The 20,265-nt window shown below is 40.9% G+C and overlaps 1 long non-coding RNA gene across 34 annotated transcripts in view; it reads left to right on the forward strand.

Annotated features, from left to right (window-relative positions):
* Nucleotides 1-721: 721 nt before the first annotated feature.
* The window catches only part of LOC126913244 (uncharacterized), a 38,719-nt gene continuing 19,175 nt past the window's right edge, over nucleotides 722-20,265 (forward strand). The window contains exons 1-7 of one of the 34 annotated variants that reach the window (XR_007708029.1): nucleotides 5,062-5,136; nucleotides 9,317-9,475; nucleotides 10,322-10,396; nucleotides 11,280-11,507; nucleotides 11,780-15,488; nucleotides 16,804-17,021; nucleotides 19,567-19,750. This is a non-coding gene — a long non-coding RNA (uncharacterized LOC126913244). The other 33 variants (XR_007708019.1, XR_007708028.1, XR_007708031.1 and 30 more) reach the window with 33 other exon arrangements.

Consider the following 20,265-nt stretch of genomic DNA (forward strand, 5'->3'; position numbering starts at 1 on the left):
GAAGTTGTAAAAGTGGTAGGACTTACACCAATGGCAAGTGTTTCTGAGCATATTACTCTGTGTACAACATTTTTATTAAAGAGTTTTAAATAGAAATCAAGGTTAGGTTTTTACTGTACCTAGGTGTTTGTTTTGACCAGTTTGGACAGTGGGGTCTCTATGAAGTTTGAGTCTATGAAGTTATTTGTGGTGCATTTCTTGTGAGGAAGTTACCCTTGATGGATCTTGTGGAAAAGTCTGACCTTAATAGCATGGTAAATCTTTATGATTATTTAGCATTCAGTTATGACATAGGATGAAAAGACAGTTCATCAGTTGCCTTTTTTCATTACCTAAGATTTGCAAGGTATTTGGAAATCCTAAAACGGTCCTAACCAATGTTCATCTCTTGAGTTAGGAACTTTGTAATACAGAATTTTCAGGTGAGTTTTGAAAGCAGATAACTACTAGTCACATCTTTTTCTTTCTCCTCATGTCATTCATAAGATACAGGGGGCTGAATTTCAAATTCCCTAGGAACAGCTTTCTTATTTTACAATCTTAATCTAGTGAGACTGTGCCTAGGCCTTCACATAACTTTTTTTCTTCATAAATGACTTACAAAGTGTGATGATACAGTACATGGCTTCGGAGGTGTGCTTTGTATTTCTTTTTTTTTGCCATCAAGCTGCCACAGGGGGGAGTAGAAGGTTGGAAAGGACCATGCTGCCCAAGAAGTCACTGATACAAGGCAAGTGCTGTACTCCAAGTGAATACCGTAGACAGTCCGGTGCGTGGAGAAGAATTGGTGCAAAAGGAGAATGTATGTGCTGGGAATTAAAGGTTTTGTTGGAGGAAGGAGCTGGAAGGTTTGTGCAGCAGGGGCGAGCTGAATGGTTCACCATGTCGCAAAACCACACTGTTTTTCTTATTCGCTGCGACCAGCTTTTCTATCCAGATGTGAGGGGAATGGGACTGAATTGTTTCTCTGACTCAGAAGGGAAGATGACATGTGGGAGTTGTACAGGGCTTGCAAACTCCCTGTCAGTCTGACAAAAGGCTTTTCCCACGATAAGCTATTTGCTAATGAAGAAAAAATGCTCGGCAGAGGCAAAGCATCTTTGCAAGGCAGAGGAGAGAGTGAGGACTTTGCAACTTGATGGGAAAGGGTTGTTCTTGTGGGAACACTAGGGCTGGTGAAGTCCACTTGCCCTATGTAAAACAGGAGCAGCTGGAAGCTGGCCTCTGGGAGGTATGTTCTTACACCTTGGGCCTGGTGCGGGGCCACCCTCTAGTGCTGTGTCCAGGACCCTCAGGCACACAGACACGGTCTGGAGTGGCAAAGGGTGAGCAGGGCTGAAGGGAAAGGTGCATGCATGTGTTTATGTGGGAAGGGCTGGGGGACGGAGACGGAAGCGGAGAATGTGGTGTGCGAAGAGAGCAGCGAGAGTGAACTGGCCAAGGATGAGGTGGGCTTGGCAGCTTCCTTCCCACCACCACCACCACAGCATTTTACCACCATGAAACAGTGTTCGGGTCTGTTAACCCATGGGGGAACTCATTTGCCAGAAAAAGAGCTGTGTCTGTGGTGAATTCTGTGTGCTTCTGTCCTGAGCCCTTTTGGATGCAAGTCTCCCTTTTAACTTGCCCCTCTGAACTCAGGAACAGGCTGATCTGTATTGGGGAGCTATATCATTGAACAACTTAGTCAACATTTTTACTTTTTTTTTTTTTAATGGTGAAAGAATGAAGTAATTTTCAGGAACTACTTATGGATCAGGAAAGCAACTGAAAGGAATAGATCAGGCACATTTTCTTTTATGAAATCCTCCAGATCTGAGTGTACAGATTCATAATGAGATAGACTAAGTAAGGAAGAAGGAAGAATTAAAGGAAAAATGCAAAAAAGACATTTATGTTTTCCTAACCTATCATGAGAAATAACAAAAAATGGTGTGTACTCCTTGCTAAATGTGTTATTTTAAAAATGCAGAGGAAAGATGGTGAGCAGGTCTTCCTTTTCATTTTAATGGCAAAGTAGATATGAAAGTAGAAAATTCTTTGGGTGAAATTTTTCTGTGTTTTTTGTATGGCGGTGATTCTAGGATTGATGAACTGTCATTAAAAAGAACCTGGGAGAAATCCACATTCTTTGTTTAAAATATATTGATAAATTCAGTGCCTGTTCCGCAACCTTGTCCACAGACTAACATACACACACAAAAAAGAGAATTAATGGTTTGGTTTCCAAGTAAGACACAAGGAATTTGTTTATGCTGTTGCGAGGTAACGTATCAAGGTTTCAATGGAAGTATGTTAAGTATATTCAGAGTCTTATGGAATGCAAGGTTGGTTTTATTCATCAATAAATATCTAAAGTAACAAGAACATTTATACATTTGGCAAACTTGTTCTTAAACCTCAGGTTCTGGACTATTCTTAGGGACAGTTGTAGTAAGTTCAAGAGTTAACTGGAGACAAAACTGCAAATGGAAAAAGCTGAAATCAAATAAATTCAGAGCAACTTTGAATTTGTCCCTTAGTTCCAGTGATGCATGAGTACTAGAAGGAACTCAAGTCAGAAACATACTGAAAGTTGTGCCACCGTTTATTGCACTCATCGGGACTCTTCAAATCATAAAAACCTGGAGAACACAGACCTGAGTTAGTGTCACAGTGTCACATGTAAATTTACCCGCACTACTGTCCCACTCTTCCGAAAGCACTTTCAGCTTATGTTGTCAAATCTTTTCTTCTAGAACATTTGCTAGTTGGCCTTGATGTGCGAGCATATAAAAGAAGATAATAAAAAGGAAGGCATCTAACAGTGTAAAAATCCTAGGCACAGGTGTCCTGGTTTCAGTTAGGACAGAATTAATTTTCCTCCTAGTAGCTGGCAGGGTGCTATGTTTTGGATTGGGATGAGAAGAGCGCTGATAACATGCTGATGTTTTAATTGTTGCAGAGCAGTGCTTACACCAAGCCAAGGACTTTTCAGCTTCTCGCTCTGTCCTGCCAGCGAGCAGGCTAGGGATGCAGCAGGAGCTGGGAGGGGACAGACCCAGGACAGCTGACCCAAACTGGCCAAAGGGGTATTCCATACCATCTGACATCATGCTGAACGATATATAGGGGTGGCTAGCCGGGGTGGGGGGGCTGGCTGCTCGGGGATAGGCTGGGCGTCGGTCAGCGGGTGGTGAGCAATTGCATTGTGCATCACTTGTTTCGTACACATTATTAGTAGTAATACTATCATCATCATTATTATTATTATTATTGTTATTATTATTTTCCTGTCTTAATAAACTGTCTTTATCTCAACTCACAGGCTTCACTTTCCCGTTTCTCTCCCCTATCCCAGAGAGTGTGGGGGGAGGGTGAGCGAATGGCTGTGTGGTGTTTAGCTGCTGGCCGGGTTAAACCACAAGAAGTTAGAGTGTTTTTGCTATGTGCCATGTCAAGATGCTCATTCTGGACATGGTGCATGTTCCTTAACATCTGAAAAATGAATACATGTACAAAGACAAAAACAACAGCAAAACCAGCATTATGTGGTTAGTGATTCCATAACCCTTTCTGTGGCTTTTCAGTTTTCATTGTTTTATTCTTTTCAGGAAAAAAAATAAAAATATTTTGAAGTTTGAGGGAAATTACAGCAATCCATTTTGACAGTTTAAGACATCCAACACTTTGGCTAGATGTGTTAGCTCTTCTATTTCTACTCTTCCTTACAGTTTAACCCTTGGATAGGATGAATGGACAGCACAGTTACTGTAATTTGTATTGTTATTTGTAATGCAACCAAATCATTCTTTTAGTTGAAAAGGTGTAGATACATGTTTCTGGTGCTGTAGGTCACAGGTTTGTTCCTGCAGAGAATACACTGTACATTATGTTCAGAGCTGACACATAAAGGACTTCTGACATTTGAAAAAGGTTATTTTGCTATGATACAATTCCAGCAATAAAACCACATATGCTGTTTCAAGCCAAATTAGTTGATGAATGGATGTCTGATTTTTGTTTCTTGAAGGCCAGTCTGAACAAATCCTGCCAGTTATGTTATTACTCAGAAATTGTCATGCTTCTCCTGCAAACCAACACAAAGCAGTAAATTCTCATCACTTAATTATTAAAAAAATAAGTAAATTAGAACAGAATGAATAAAAACTAAGGTAACAAAAAGTTCTGTCCACAGATATTTATCAAGAAAGCCAATCTGGAACATAGCTGCGAGGCTTAGAGCATATTTGGTACTTCAAGACTAAATAAACCAATGTGCTAGAGTTTTGTGGAGAACTAAGATGAGAATAACAGGGAAGGTGGAGAGAAGAAAACTCCAAAAGGTTAAGGCAGTACAGCTCCCATAATTTATGTGATATGGGACCACAGCATTGATGATGGGAAACTTTTCTTATGGACAAATGTGAATATAGACACAAGCTCTGCGATGCTCTTGACTAGAGACTGTTTTTCCTTGGAAGGAAGTTTTGAATCAGGAGTGCAGACAGTAGATACACAGCTTGTTGCTGTGATGACACAATCTTTTTATGCTGTTGTCTTTAAAAAGTTTCTGGTTTAGCTGTCAGCCATCATTTAAAAAAAAAGTCTGAGTTCCCCGGCTTTGGACATATGAAGTACACAGGCATATAACATTGCTCCACAACTGGAATGACAGCTAAGTTTCTTTAAAGAGATAGATAATTTTAAGCTTTATATGTGAAAATTACAACTGTAAGCACTCCTGACCTTAAAAGTGCTGGACGAATATTCGTCAAACTTAACCTGAGTCCTGGCTTACTCTACTAAACAGCACAGAAACAAAATTTGTAACATTTAGCTATTTTTGAGTTGTGAGCATGACCTTCGTGGTTATAGCATTTAGCAGAAAGTGCCTTGTCCCACTCCCACATAAGTAATTGTTTTCATCTTGCTCAGAGATTCAGTTTCAGGGGGTGACCAAATATGAACAAGCTTCAACCCAAAGGAATTACTATCAGGAAATGACAATCCATGAAGTGAGTAAGTGTGGGGCTGAGATAATCATTAAACATATACAACCAGTCCCAGCTATAAATAGCTTCATCAGACTGGCCATAGGACAGTGGTCACATTCCTCCTGACCAACTGTAAAATGTCGTCACCGGCACATGAGAGGTAAAATTTTCTTCCCTACGTCTCTATGCTCTCCATTTTGCAAAGCATTCACTGACTTTCACATGATTTACGTATCAAATCCCTGTTCGTTTTAGCAACTTTCTCTTTTTCCTGGCCATCGTTTTCTCATTCCAAATGCATTTTGACTCTCAGTCCTTTTTACCGCCTTTCCCCATTTCACTTGGGTCATCAGTAAGTTGCCTTCTCTGAAACTCTTATTCCTCACAGCCTTCAGCTTGGGGTCCCATAAATCTCCTTTGCAGTCTCCAGAGTAACGCTTCAGTCTTTTGTAGGTGACTTCCTTGAGCTGTTTCTGAATACGGTTTGATATACTTCTGCTAGCCAAAGGGCTAGCAGGGTTTTCATGGTAAATGTGGAAAGCTTTTCAATGGGCCATCAAGGGGTCTTACAGATTTGTTCAGCCTGTACAGTAGCATGGACAATTCTGTTAAGATCTCTGCTTTCCAAGCTGGAAGGGTCACTGTGTTTCTTGGGAATATTTTTGGAGATGTTTCTGTGGTTTGTCAGAGCTAAAAATAAGCTATGATCAACACACTTAAAAATTATGACAGGTTTTTTTTTTCAAGAGTATAAAAGGCAATCAGATGTTTTCCTCTTAGGGAACGAGTCAGAACTACAGTCAGGCCACGAAAATCCCTTTCAAATCTCTGTGTCAAACCTTTGGTGTTTTTTTTTTTTTTTTAATACCTCTTCATCTGTCTTATGCAGGTCATACAGCCTCTCATTTTCTCAACTGACAGGAAAAGTCACCAGAAACATCTGTAGTCTTTTCTCCTTAAATTTCTAGGGCAATTGGAAAGCTTTCATCAAAGTTTGTTTTCATTAGAAAGAGGCATTCTGATGAAATTGACCATGGGCATCACTTGTATTAATTTTGTTGTAAAATGAAGATTACAAAAAGTTTGTAATTCTTTCTTTTAACATGTTAATGTTCCTTTCTGATTTTGGAAGGGAAAAACATTGGGGTAGTATATTTTGAAATTCAGTTTGTATCAGTAACCCACTGGTCTTGATTGGCATGAAAAAATACCTCTTTTTTTTTTTTTTTCACTTTGAGGGACTTTTTTGATCTTTGCCATTTTAAGGTGGGGCTGGAAGAGACGTTTGGAATACCAGTATTTTTCAAGAAGCAGAAAAACCATTTTGTGGCCCACATTAGAGAACACTTAAAAATATTTCATGTTTCATTTTAAGTCATTAAAGCCTATTGTGTAAAAGCAAATTTGGTAACAGTTTTACTGTTTTCTGTCACTGTAGTTATTTCTAAAACAAGTCCCAGTGTTGTGAATGATTGGACTACAAGGCCTCTTATTAAGTAGTTCAAAGGCTCAGTTTTGGATGACAGACCTGTAGTAGTAATCTATCACTGATGACTTCTGTGGAGACCTTCAGCAATCAGTCCGTGTCTTCTATGCTCTTCCTTGAGTCCTGCGCTTGAATATATACTGTATTTGGGAGTGTTGGCTCAAGCTTCATTGCTTTGAATGAAGTGGTCCTTGTATGTAGGACTTAATCATTGCTGGGGCTAGAGAGGGAGTTGCAGAGATACAGCACAAAAAGGCCTGAATTTGCTGAGAGACAACTGGGAGAACTGAAGATACCAAGCCATTCTCTGATAACACTCGCACACTAGGGCCTTGCCTCCCTTCACAGCTACTTGGATATTTCCTGTTTACAAAGTTTCATCTTAGTGGCCCTGCACAGAACAACTCTCCACAGTAGTTGTAGTTGGATTTCTGCCATGACTCCTCAAGGATCTCAAGGAAGGGTGACAAGCTAGGGACATTTTGAGAGGACTAAAATGGGTGGTGTTGCAGGTGCCTGGAGTCTGAGAGCTGGTGCAGGTTATTCCTTCAGGGATTTTCCTGCCTTTCACAACAAAGGGCTGTAGCATTCAGTGCCTGTTGGTGTTACCAGCACTTCTTCTTTCAGAATCACAGCTTTGCAGATGGCCACAGGGAAGAACTGATGTAGGAGCCTTACCTGCTGTATCTACCACCTCCCAAGTGCATAGGTTAGAAAAGTCATCCTTGCATTTAAAAAAGCAAAGAGGTAACATGACCTCTCTTTCTGTGTATCAATTTGAACCCCATCCTATTTTAAACCCCATCTTCATCAGTGAGTCTTATCTAACACTGGCAGAAAACACAGGATGTTGCTTCTCATCAGGACATAGCCTGCATTTAGTTTTCTTTCAAGTGGCGCAATAAAATATGAGAATAGGCTTCGGCTTCCCACGTTTTAATTCTTCTTTTTTAATCCCTGTTTTCATTTTCAAAACTATTTGGATCCAAGAGACATTTTTTTCTTTCCACTTCTGATTTGCTTGTTGGAGCACTGCCTTCTCACCCTATTTGGATGTTAAGAGGCTCTCTATTTTTCCATTTCTGGAATAGCCATTCACGACGCAGTGTTTCTTGTGCAAACCCTCAGAATTTACAGTGTGTTTATTGGTCTCTCACCAACTGCAATTTCTCTCTTGTAATATTTTGTTTCAAAGTTTCTTTCAGATACTGTCATAGAGATTTTGTTCACAAAGTAATTCTGTTGTAAGCTTAGGAGCTAAGTGACTGTGTTCCTACAGGATCTAACTCATCAGAGAGTTAAAATATGAGGGATTTATGTAATTTGTTGAACTGGTAAAATTAAGACATAATTGAGAGGGTTGTACAATTTTAATAGTAAACTAGTGTGCAAAAGATACTGGTTGTGCAAAGTGTTGCAGGAATGAACAGTAAAACACAGCCCAAGCGTTGAAGAGACCACACTCAAGTCCTGATTTTGGCAGTTGTGCTGCACAGATTAAGGGAATGTTTGTGTAAAAGAGCTTGTAAACTCTGGGAAAATAAGGGAGAACAAGTAACTCAGGGATGGATATTTCATCAGAGTGCAGGTAAATTGGTTTGACTGTGGGGAGTTTCAGCTGAAAGGAGAATGGAGCTGAAGCACGAGGGCCCATTACTGTTCTGCCTGGTTCCAAAGCCTGTTGGTACAGGGAAATGCTAATGGACATCACAAAGCCTTTGGCTTTTTCCTGTTTTATAGCTGTGGGAGTTGAAGTGTGGAAGGAGACTGCAGAAGCCAATAGAAAGCTGGGATGGACTTCATGTATGTGAAGGAGGTCCAAGCCATTGAAGAATGCAATGGTGCAGGACCAGTGGGTGGGAAACAGTATTTCCAGTCAATAAAATGAAAAATCTACCAAATCTGACTAGCGGTGAAACTGCATTTCTCTGTCTTCCGTTGAATTGGACAGTTTTGGGTTAGGTACTTTTTGGAGGCTGGCTCAGAAAGGAAAATGGCATCTATCCTTTGGTTTGAGTGCTACCCTTGAAGCCTAATGAACTGGCTCAATAAATGAGTATAATAATATTGGTTTAGACAACTTAGTTTTAAGCCTAGGCATGAAATGGTTCTTTGCTGAAAATCAGGAATGTCTGGGAATCTTTCTTTTCCTGCTGTGGTCCTTGATGAGTTTTGTCCAGGATGTCATAGGAAATGTGAGCTCCAGATATATCATGAGACAGCCTGTTTTATGTGGCAGCTGCCTGTTTCAGAAGAAAACGCTGGAGATAGCTGAACGTGCATGCCGGCTTTGGGATGCTCATCAGCACTAATTACAAACTTTCTTTTCAGTTGTTGATTGCTGATTAGCACTGTGAAGCAACACAAACACGATAGCTTTAGCCACTAAAAATTATCCCTCTTCCTCTCTCACGGTCTCTCTCATTTTCTTCGGACTAGAATTTTGTAAACAGCCAGATGGAGTTTTGTTTCCAGAGATCTCACAAACCAGATTTTGGTCCCAACTAGCTATTTCAGGCCAACTTAGATTCTATTGAAGGATGGATTTATAAGGAAAATGTTGACAGATCCTGGCCTCTTGTATTGCTGGTGGGAGCCACGATAATAATAATGATTTCTTTTAATACTCTTCCATCAAATGTTCAAAGCAGGAGTTTTTTTCTTTTGGTGCAAACATCAAAAATGTGGATAGTGTTTTTTTTTTTTCCTTCTCTAAACTTGGACAACATCTGTGTTTCTACCATTTCTGTGGGAATGCAATACACCCTTTTCCAATTTTATTAAAAACCACTTTTTTGGCTAGAGTGTGTGCCATTGCAAGCACTTTCATGATGTCTCATATTTCTTGTTCTAGGAAGCTGGAGTCTGCCTCTTTCGTTTCTACAGGACTTCCTTGCTGTGCAAAGTATACATCAGAACTGTGGTTTTCCTCTCAGGATGCCTTCAAGTTGTTTGCCTTCTTAACCCAGACATCTTAAGCATTTCCAAGGAATTAAATTACTATCCCGTGACAGTAAGGTTCTACTGATGCTTATGTTGCGTGTTGTCCCAAAACAGAACTGATGTTAGAGATAGTTTGAGTGTGCTCTGACATCTGGAAAAAGTTATACTGAAGCCTGGCTGCAGTTCAGTTCTTTACCTTTTAGGACAAGCCTCTTGCATTTGATCTGGGCTGGAAATTCTCAAAATAAGCTTTGGAGATGTTTTGATGTGCATGTGTAGAGAAGGCTGTAAGAGAAAATGCAAGAGGATCTCATCTGAATTCTGCTGAGTGGCAAAGAAGGCATCTAATGTCGGTGGAGAGGTTAAGTAGGCTTGTCAGTGTGAGGTAGTAGTCACATCTTTGAATGTGTATCCATATTCTGTAGGCAAACAATTTGTTGACTGCCTGAAGGGAAGACTGAGGGAAGGTTTGTACTGGCTCCTGATACCCCACACACAGCATGAAAGCGCTTCCCAGGGAAGGAGCTAGCTTTTCTCTGAGCAGAAGGGGAAAAGCTGCTTACAGTCCTCTCAGCCTTGCTTCAGAGTTTATGGAAAGTGTTGGCCTTGCTTGCTTACCTCTCACAAGTGGAAACAGGCCGGCCATCTGCGGGAGCGGTCTTATTTAGTGGAAACTGCCTCACGTAAGAAGAGGGGGCTGGTCCCACAAAGGTGTGGGTTTGTTGACATCTGCTCTCTTTCTGTGTGATTGGAGGGTGCTTGGAAGGTGTGGTCTCATCTGCATCATGCCTCCACCGCCTTTGGCTCAGCCAAATTCAGCCCTGCCTGAGGCTGTAAAAGGAGGGGACTGCTGCAAGCAGAGTAAAAACGACCATGTGAAAAAAAAATTTACTCTTTTCCTCCTCTGTTTCTTCAGTGTATGCATTCCTGCTGGTATGTACCTGAAAAGAGATGGCCACATTCCTGGGGAGAGGGCTTTGGGTCTGTGTAGGTATGTGTATGTGTGTTCCTCTGGGCGTACGTGTTTGCAATGCCAATGCCAGTGTAACAGTTTTTGTGCTGCTCTGGGGCTTGGAGGGTGCCAGAGCTGTTTTTGAAGAAAGGCAAGAAAAGGAAGTTCTTATTTATTGTAAATGGTTCCTTTTTAATTATTATTATATTTTTTTTCAATTATTTTTAAGATGCATATACAGCTTTTCAAAGGTGCTGCTGACAGCTGTGGAAGAAGGCCTGTCTTTATTCAGCATGTGCCACATTTCATGTAGCCCTTTGCGCCAGAGCAGCCCCGGCATAAACACGGTGGCAGCACTGTGCAGAGTCTCTGACCTGGGATGGAAGGCTGCAGTACAGGACATGCAGGGCAGTCATGCATTGGCTATGTGATATGCATTGGCTGTGCAATGATCTGGCCCATTCTCACCATGCAGACAAGGTATATTTAACTGTAGGGGTTACTGCATTTTATGGTCAGGAAGCAAATCAGTTGTTACTGGCCCCTTTCAGATGTTACTGGCCTCTATCTGCACTAACTTTGGGGTGCAAATATCTTTTTGTTAGAAATTAGACTGTGGGAACTACTTGCGTGTGAATTGCAAGGCATCCAAAGGCTTTCAAGCCACTGCTGACTTGGTTAGATTGAATTTTCTGTGACCGTGCTAGTCTTTCCCCATTTTTCTTCTTCCAGACATGATTGATGAGGCACAATCTTGATGAATTACAAGCCATAAGAAAGGCAGAAGGCAGAAGTGGTACTGTGTGCTGATGTTTGTTTGTTTGCTTCTTTGTTTTCATGAAAGGATATAAAGTGTCTTGAATCTGCAATAGTTTGGCAATTGGTCCAGGTGCATGTAGGTGAGCACTAATGTTATTTTCAGAGAGAACAGAAGTACCATGTGATTTTGGCTCAGGGTGGAAGATGAAAGGAGGGCCCCTTTGGACGTGAAACTCTGGTTGTCGGCTGCATTTGGATGCTGGAGGAGCTGCCACCAGCACGCCGGGCTGGCTGTCCCTGGCATGGCTGGGATTACTTTGCTGCTACATGCCGTTGCTCAGCGCAAGAACAAGGCACTTACAGGAAGGTGGCTTTGTGTGGCGATGTGCAGGTCACAGTTCCCTTTCTCTAACGCTATTCACTGCTGCCTCTGCTGCCTCTGTTTATACTCTTCTAGCTCATGATAAACATCGGGGCATGACAGCCTAAAGATAATAACATTTTAAAGTTCAGATACCTCTGAACGCCTCTGCAAACATCTGGCAAAAAGCCACTTCTCTTTTACCCACAAAAGCTTGGTGAAACTAGAAGTCTGGCTATCTAGCACACTCTGGTTTAGGAGATGAAAGTTAATAAAATATTTCCTCTTTTTTCTGTAACCAGGGCAAGCAGAAGTGCACAAAAATGGTTGCCTGCTAGTCCGCTGCAGGGGGAAAATAGCCTGGCATTGCGTCACTGGAGTGCAGACAGGCAGGAGAGCCAGAAGATTTGTCGTCAGGAACCCTCGCACGTATTCTGGGGCGGCAGCTCAAGTTTTTAAGTTACACGTACGTATTGCACAACTTCTGAAGACAAGAAGTCCTCCAGATGATGCAAGCTGAGTGAGTGATATGTTCTGAGGATGCCAGTGTAAATTTACCCTTTTACACCTGAGGAGCTGCCTGGTTTAAGCTGCCATCTCAGAAGCTGTGTGAGTTAGCCCACACTGTGTGCTGTGCTGTTCTGTTTGCCCAGAGCCAGGCGAGGCTGTCTGAATAAGGCTTGTGAATCTCTACAGTGCCCTGCATTCACGGCTGAGACTGCAGCAAGAGCCATATGCCTCATTTTTAAAATTGGCCTAGGTTCCAAAACACAAGGGTGCTTTATAAAATTTTTTGGCTTCCTGATCTTCTTGAACTTTCTTCCTCAGACCTAGCTTCCCTCCTTCATCCCCACCATTGCACCCAAACAAATACTCTGGTTAGACCTACGTGGGCAAGTGAGGGTGCCTGCCCCAGTGGCAGCTCTCATGAGCAGAGCAGCCCTTCCACCTCCTCTGAATGGTATGACAGTCCCTGGCTAATGCACATGCACCAGAATTGTGTTTCTCCTGTCAGAGGAAAAGATGTCAAGCTTATAACTGAAGGAAAAAGCTATCTAAAGGAGATAAGAGTATAAGAGATGTTACTGCAGTTCTATATTTGAAATCAGTTACGTATGTGTGTGGTAACCCAAATGATGGGCGGACTGCACTTTCCCATTACCATAATTACATTTCCTTTCATAGCTAGGGTTGGGGACACATCCAGACATTACAGAACACATCAGTAGATTTAGTGTGGCTTACTCAGTCTCCATTTATCAGACTATGTCCCAATTATGTCACATTTAGGAAGCAGAATAATTTTCTGGTTATAGCACACAAAATTTGTGGCATACTAATCCTAGTCATCCTACTGTATGACCTTGGAGAAGTTGTTTTACTTCTCTTTGATGGTAAAAAAATTAACTCGCCTCTTGGATGGATTTTAGTACTGTGCCAAGTTAAAAAAAAGTCTGAATCTAAAGTTAGCCTTCTAAATCCATATTTAGGGGCTAAATGGGGTGATTTGTTTTCCACAACCCTGAGCACCCAGCAGCTGTCTCCCACTGAGGCCAGCTGGAGATTTTGGGTGTTCATCAGTCTGAAACTTGAAGCAAAAGAAGAGCAAAGGCAGCTGCTTGTGTGCACGTGAAGAGAAGCTCACTTATGTGGTGTGAGGCAGGAGCAGCAGTTTGTCTTTACTGGTTGGTTGTCACAGTGACGGTGGTGGGGAGATGCAGGTGGGATTAATCTCACTATTTTTGCAGTCTAGAAGTGGGATATCTGCCTCAGGCTGGTTGTTCACAATCTCTTTAGAGGATCCCTTGGTTCAGTGGATGCAGAACAGCTCTCAGTGGAGGCAGATGAGAATTCCCCAATGTGTCATTCTGTCCACCTATCTGGTCACAGGATGAGTTGTCCTCCAGAGATGGTCAGCCCTGCCCACTGAGTGCAGAGTTCCATATATGCTTAGACTGCTTGCTCAGACTCTGCTGACTGTAAAGGCAGTGGGTGACTTATAGTGCATTAGGTAAGTCCATGTGTGTTGCAGAGCTTTTCATAGCTGCAGAGAACGGTGAAACCCTACCACAAGCCTGAGAAGGTTGGTTGTGAAAGTTATGATCAAGTGAAAGCAGGGAGAAATACTTGAGACTTGCAAGGAAAAAGAAATACAAACCTGACTGTAATCAATGAAAACCTTTTCCGTATTGATGGGATGGTTTGTTTCCACTGGACAGCTTTGTTCTTCAGGGCAGTATTTGAGGAGGAAGATTAATTTTCCCACGGGAGAAATAAGCTTTGAATAAGTCAGCTAAAATGGATTGTTCTTATGTGCACTGCACATCTATAGGAGAAACAGAAGTAGTTTACATGCTCCCTGAGGAGGAACCATGACAAGCAGACAATTAACCAATTCCCCCAGATCCCCGATTTAAAGAACCACGTAATGGCTTAATTGAGTTGAGTTGCTGAGAGAGCAGCACTGCACTGAGATTCGTGCTGTGAAGTGCACGATTCCCAGAGGCATCCATCAGGTTTTAAAGAATTGACTTTCCATGCTAATTGACCCAGATGTGCTTGATTTTACCTCACAATCTCCACTTCATTCAATTACTGGTAAAGAGAAGGGAATGAGAAAAAAAGGCTCCATTTATCTCATGTACTATATTAAAAGGAAGCTTTCCTAAAGCAACATTTTGTAGTGCTGATCAAATTGTTCAGCCTGAACTGGAGCAGCATTTATGCCACTGTTTTGTTTTTTTTTTATTATTATTTCCCAAATGACCGAGCATGTATTTTGTAAGGAGTAGAGAATATTCGTTAAGCCACTCTGCTTGGCAAGGGAAATGTAGGCATCGTCAGCAGAAGAATGAGCGTGGTACAGATGGATGGACGGTGTGTGACCTGCCTGGCCAGGCAGTGTTCAGATGCACAGCGGGAAGTCCGAGCGTTCTCATGGCTGGAGGCAGAGCTGGCCCGCCTGATCCATCAGTGCACGAAGGAAATCACACAGTTTAGCTATTTTCAGCTTTAAGAAGGCAAGGAGCCAAGTTGGAGGAATAGGCTTTGCAATGTGAATGAGCAGCTGAACTCTTCCATGTCCCAGGACAGTAGGCACCCCGTTTTCACGTTTTCACAAGCTTTGTTCACCTTTTATGTATGTGTAAACATCCCTGGAGCACACGGAGTAATTAGCACAACACTGGGGTTTCCAGTGCGTTCTGTGTGTGTGTGTGCAGGACCCCGTTTTTTGTTCCTTGTCAGTTCACAAGCTTTAATTCATTTATAAATCAAGCATCTTTGTGTGGTAGGGAGTGAGTCCACCTCTCTAGCAGCATTCCTGGAATACCACTGGAGGCTTTCTTTCATAAAGAAGTTTGCTCTCTACCTGGTTAATGATTTCAGACTTACCTCAAACAGTGCCAGCAAGAGAAGTGTCGAGGAGCTTCTGTGTATTCATATTTAAACAGGCTGGGTACCATTGAAATTAGCTTGCACCATTGTTAGGGGAGCAGAATTTAGCTCCTGGTGCTTGTGACTAGCCATATTTTGTACCAACCAGTCAAGTTACAGAGCTCTGCTCTGAAGCAAAGGTGTTTAAGACATTTACTTTGTTAAAAGTTTTATGCCATATATGGTCAGCTGCGGTGGTTTTGTTGTGCTTTTTTTTGGTGTTGTTGCTGTTGTTTTTTTCTCTCCTCTTAGGAAGGCTCTCCTCCAGACTGCTGAATCATGCTGCAACCTTAGACATGATGATTTTTCAGAATTTGAATCATAGTTGAGCTCTCTGGATATCAAGCTGTGAAGCCACACATGGGCTCAGCCGTTTGGCAGCCACCGAGTACAACTTTGGCAGTATCATATTCACAGTCCAAATGTTGGATGGTTCAGCCACCACATGCGGCATATTAGAGAACAGAGCAACAACATGACTGAAAATTGCAATTTACTCTTAATTTAAATACCATGGTTTGTACTGTTCTTCATGATTTAGTCCGGATATTAAGAACCAGGCTGCTTTACGCATGGGTCAGTATCCCACCCTACAAGAACTCCTCACCTAACAAGCCCACATGCAGTGAGAAACTTCATTTGGTGTACAAGCTGTTTTTGGTCTTGCATTGCAAGGTCCCCCATGAGAAGCTGTCCCAGCTGGGACCACTTCTGAAGTCAGTTACAGGTTTTGACGTGTGCAGGACTGACAAAAAGCATCACGACCCACTGGAACCAGAACTAAGAAAGTCAGGGTAGTACCTGGGATTTGTAAATGTGCTATGATCATGTTGTCTTCACGTTCTGCTGTGGCCTTGCAGGCTGCAGTGATGAATGCTTTAGAAATACCTGGGAAAGATAGAGAAAAATAGGATTCTTCTTCAAAGATATGCTTCTGCACATTCAGTCAGTTGAGCTGCTTCCCGAAAGTGCTTTGCTTTAAATAATGTTCTGTACTCAAATGGTGTGTTTTGAACATGCTTAAGTTTTGTGCGTGTGAAACAAGAAACTAAGTCTTGACAGTTCCATTCCTGTATCGACACTTCTTTATGACCACAAAACTCAGTCTGTGAAAACAGCTACTGTTGTTTTGCTGGGCATTTGAAACAAAGATCTTTATTCTTTCATAGTGAGCACTAAATCTGGGCAGGAATAAACAATGAATCACCTAGGCCAAATTACTTTCCTATGTCTGCAGAAAACACAGTGGCAAACTTTTTAAATTTTTTTTTTTTTTAGGGTGACTGAGACACATGGTAGAAAAGTGCTCATTAATTTGATCTAATGTATTTAAGCTAAATCTTAAACTTGAGACGTGGAGAAAAGAAATGAGGGAACACGTATAAAAACTGTTTACACAATGCAAGAATGTTCCTGTGAATATGTGAATACTGAAGGACTGATAATTTCACTGTGCCTGTTATGCTAAAACTGCGCCTTGAAGTCTTTCTGAAGGAAGATAATATATCTGACAGTTTTCTTTGCATGCCAACCAGTTAAACTGAGCTGTTTTGTGTGAAGAAGTAGTGCTGGAGTGGAGGAGGACTGGTGCTGGAGTATGAGATATGGCATAGATGAGCAGAAGGGAACTTGTCTGTATCGATCTCAGTGGCAAGTGGATAGATAGGAGGCTCAAAGGGCAATATTGTCCCAAAAGGAAGAAGGGATTTAGAGACAGGGAGAAGTGGTGTTGCAAGGAAAAGGGCTTCTTGGGGTCCATGACATGGAAAAGAGAATAGCACTGCTGTCTTGGAATAGAGGATGAGACTTGAAGCAAAACCAAGAGCAGCAGAAAAAAAATATGAAAGAACCAAGACAACTTTTTTTTTTGTCTTGTTTTGTATTTCTGCAGCTGGGTGAAGCTGAGTCCTTTGAAGGAGAACATCAAATGAACAAAGCAGCATGGGTCCTTGAAAAAGAATAAAATGGCTGGAAGAAGAAAAAGTCCCAGGCAAAGAATATCATTAGGGAATTCAGTGGCAACAAATTCAACTGGCCAAAGAATCTAGAAAATTTGGAATATATTTTTTTCCAAGGAACAGAAATGTATAGTCATTATCTAAGTAAAAGGTAGTACGTTTTGCACTGTTCTAGGCAATTCCCATTTTTTTCCAGTGCAATCAGCTACTTAAGTGCTGACATACTGAGAAGAGCAGAAAGGGTCTAACTTTCAATGAACACTTCAGTACTAAAAGTGAGAACTAAAAGGAAGGAGGAACTATGAAGAATCATAAGAGCAAGGGATCTGCCCCATAGGTTCTTGAAGGTTCTTCAGTCTTAAGATGGGAGAAGGCTAGCTTACTCAGTCGAAGTTCAAGTCAGAAAACTCTGCTCTCTGTGGGTGTAACTGTAAAAAATGCTAAAGCAGCTGTTATGATGTACTATGGTGTATTAATTATTATTTCTGTCTTATCTACAAGTCAGCAAAGAATGAAATTGCTGAATATAGTCTCAGTAGTTGAGTCACACAGCATTTTGGTCCTGGTTCTGACAGAAGAAAGTCAGGTCAGAGACCAACCGGTGTATTGACAGTTTATTTTGAGTTTAATAGTATAAAATAGAATTATTTTGCTTTTGCATACTGAAAGATGATGCTCCCAGAATGAAGTTAGAGTAAAATGGATGTGGTAATTCTATGCAAATGAAATATATTCCATAAGTTTTATTAAAAGAATTCAAAAAAAACTAGAGGAAGTTTTTAAAAGCAGAGGTTTTTGGTTCTTGGGAACCAAGCCAACTGTAATGGAAGCAGATGCTTACATGGAGTCCAGGACTTACCACTTAAAACATCCAAATGGCAATGCAGCAACATGCTTGCTGTGTTCCTGGAATTATGAGATACACATGAAATGCTTTTAAAATGTTTAAATTAGTCAAAGATTTAGTCATACTGAGTGCAAAGAAATCTGTACGGTAGATCATCTCTGCCTACATTTCTGAGCTATTAAGTAACTTAGATACTGTTAATCCTTTCCTGCATTTTATTTCTACAACATAAGAGTCTCATACTAGAGATACTGGATGTCTTGCCTCAAATGTTTCATAATATGTAATTCCAGCAGATTTATGTGTGTGCTTGCAGAGAGATGACATCACCATTTATCCTGTTGAAAGGGGAAAATGTCATTATGCAGACACCCTGTGTCATTTTAAAGCAGACGGGAAAACAATAGTATTGTTCAAATGTAGAGTTCAGAAACAATAGAACTGCTTACCTAATATGTGCTGAAGTTTTAAGTCTACACACATCTTTAGTGAAAACCCTAGGAATAACCTCAATTTCCTTCAGCTCAGTGACTGATGGACACCTGGTGCACACAGGATTTAGCAAGAAAGTTTATTCAATAAGTAGTAATTGCCAAGTACTAGCCAGGTACTTCAGCTTAAATACCTTTTGAAGGGAGAAACAAATCCTAGAATGATTTGTCATCTCTACTACAAATTCCAAAACCTACAGTATGTTTGGAAGAAAATCAGACATAGTTAAGGGACAGAGAATTATACAGAAGCCTTAGAAAACCTTGAAACAACATTCTTCTCTTCCCGAATTAACAACCAAATTAGCAAATTGATTTTGTTACCCCAAGGCAAGCAACTATACTGAAAATGCTTAGCTGCACAATGGAGTTGAAATGCCACAGGTTTTTGTATCCACAGGTTTTTGTATCCTAGCAGGGAGGAGAGCATTGGGAGAAGATAATTAAAACTCTTCAGCCCATTGTGTTACATGTGAAGAAGAAAACATTTCGTAGGGGATATATTATTTCAGTGGTTGCTGTATATACGTATATATATGTATTTCTTGAAATGAGGTAGTGGTTTTCTTACTGCTAGGATGTATCACAGAACAATTATTCTCCTATACACCCCAGGATAGTTTGGATCTTAGTTATTTCTTAGTTTTGTACTTGCTTTGTAAAATAAAATCTAAAGTCATTGTTTTGGGTTGTTTTGTTAAAACCTAAATTTAATTCTATGATTGCTTATCATTGCCTGGATTAGATATGAGTCACCACCTAATGATCTCTCCCTTCCATTACCAGAACAATAAGAGGTATCTTTTTTAGCACTTGGACCTGAGAAAGCCTTAGTTGTCCCAAATCTCAGTCACCCAGTGAGATCTTGTCAAGCCTCTGGTTTTGTTTTCCTTGATGCTTGGACTCACTGCACAAAGGTTTTGAATGACAGCTCCATGCATTTCTTCAGGAACTAGATGTAGGTAAAGAAATCAAGGAATGGCAAGCTTGCATTCTGTGAGATTAGAGTCACTGAGTGTAGAAATGATGGCTAGAAAAATGAGAGGAGCAAGGAAAGTTAAAAGAGTTGTGAGAGACAGGCATTAACTTTGCTAATCCACTGAAAAAGACGAGAATATTTTCTGGATCGGTATTCCCTCAAGAGGGTAACCAGAATATAAACTGCACAGATTCATTTCTAGAAACATGTAAAAAAAATCCAAAAAACATTATCTGGGAAATAGATTGTCTTTTTCAAGATGCACATTCTTTCTGCATTAGACCAAAAGAGCTTGCCAGGCAAGCACATGATTTTCTTTTACACTGATGTCGCAAGAATTATTTCAAAGACTTTTCTTGTACTAAATCTTTTTCTGTAGGCCCTGCAGGAAGATAGTTATTGTTTGCTTTCCAATATATTGATGGCGAAACAGGCTTTTCAAGAAAATGAAATCAAGTGCTTTCTCCTCTCTCCCTGCTAAAATACTACTAAAGTTTATTAAGAACATCAGCAGCAAAAATTGTCTGAAAAGAAGAGGCTATTACTTCAAAGGAAAATGAAATGTAAGTAAATAACAAAAACACAGATATAACTGTAAATGTTACAGCTGTTTGCCTAGCCTCTTCATCTCCCCATGCAAGCTGTGGTTTTGTCTACATTGTTTGTGACTTTTGAGTGGAAAACGGTAGGAATTACATTCTTTATTCTTTTTAATGTCAGCTGGCAATCACCTTCAGGACAACATTCATTAATTACTCTATGTGCTTGAGAGCAGCAAATCTTTTCTCCATACAGAGGACCTATACTGCATGTTGCACTGATGAACCTCCTAGATTTGTAGGGAAGTTGCTTTCCCTCATGGTATTTTAGAAAAGTTCTAAACCATTAGTACAACTGAATCCAGTAGAAGGGAGATGGCATAAAATCTTTAATTTATACTCGGAGAGCCTGTTTATCTAATATGGATAGTATCATCATCATGCATGAGTAGTGCATGGGTGAGTATCCATCATGCATGGCTGCGTGTAACCATCATGCATTCTAGGCATGGGCTTACGTTGGGACCAAGAGTCTGTAG

Source organism: Cygnus atratus, chromosome 3 (assembly GCF_013377495.2).
Source record: "Cygnus atratus isolate AKBS03 ecotype Queensland, Australia chromosome 3, CAtr_DNAZoo_HiC_assembly, whole genome shotgun sequence".
Classification (NCBI taxonomy): Eukaryota; Metazoa; Chordata; class Aves; order Anseriformes; family Anatidae; genus Cygnus; species Cygnus atratus.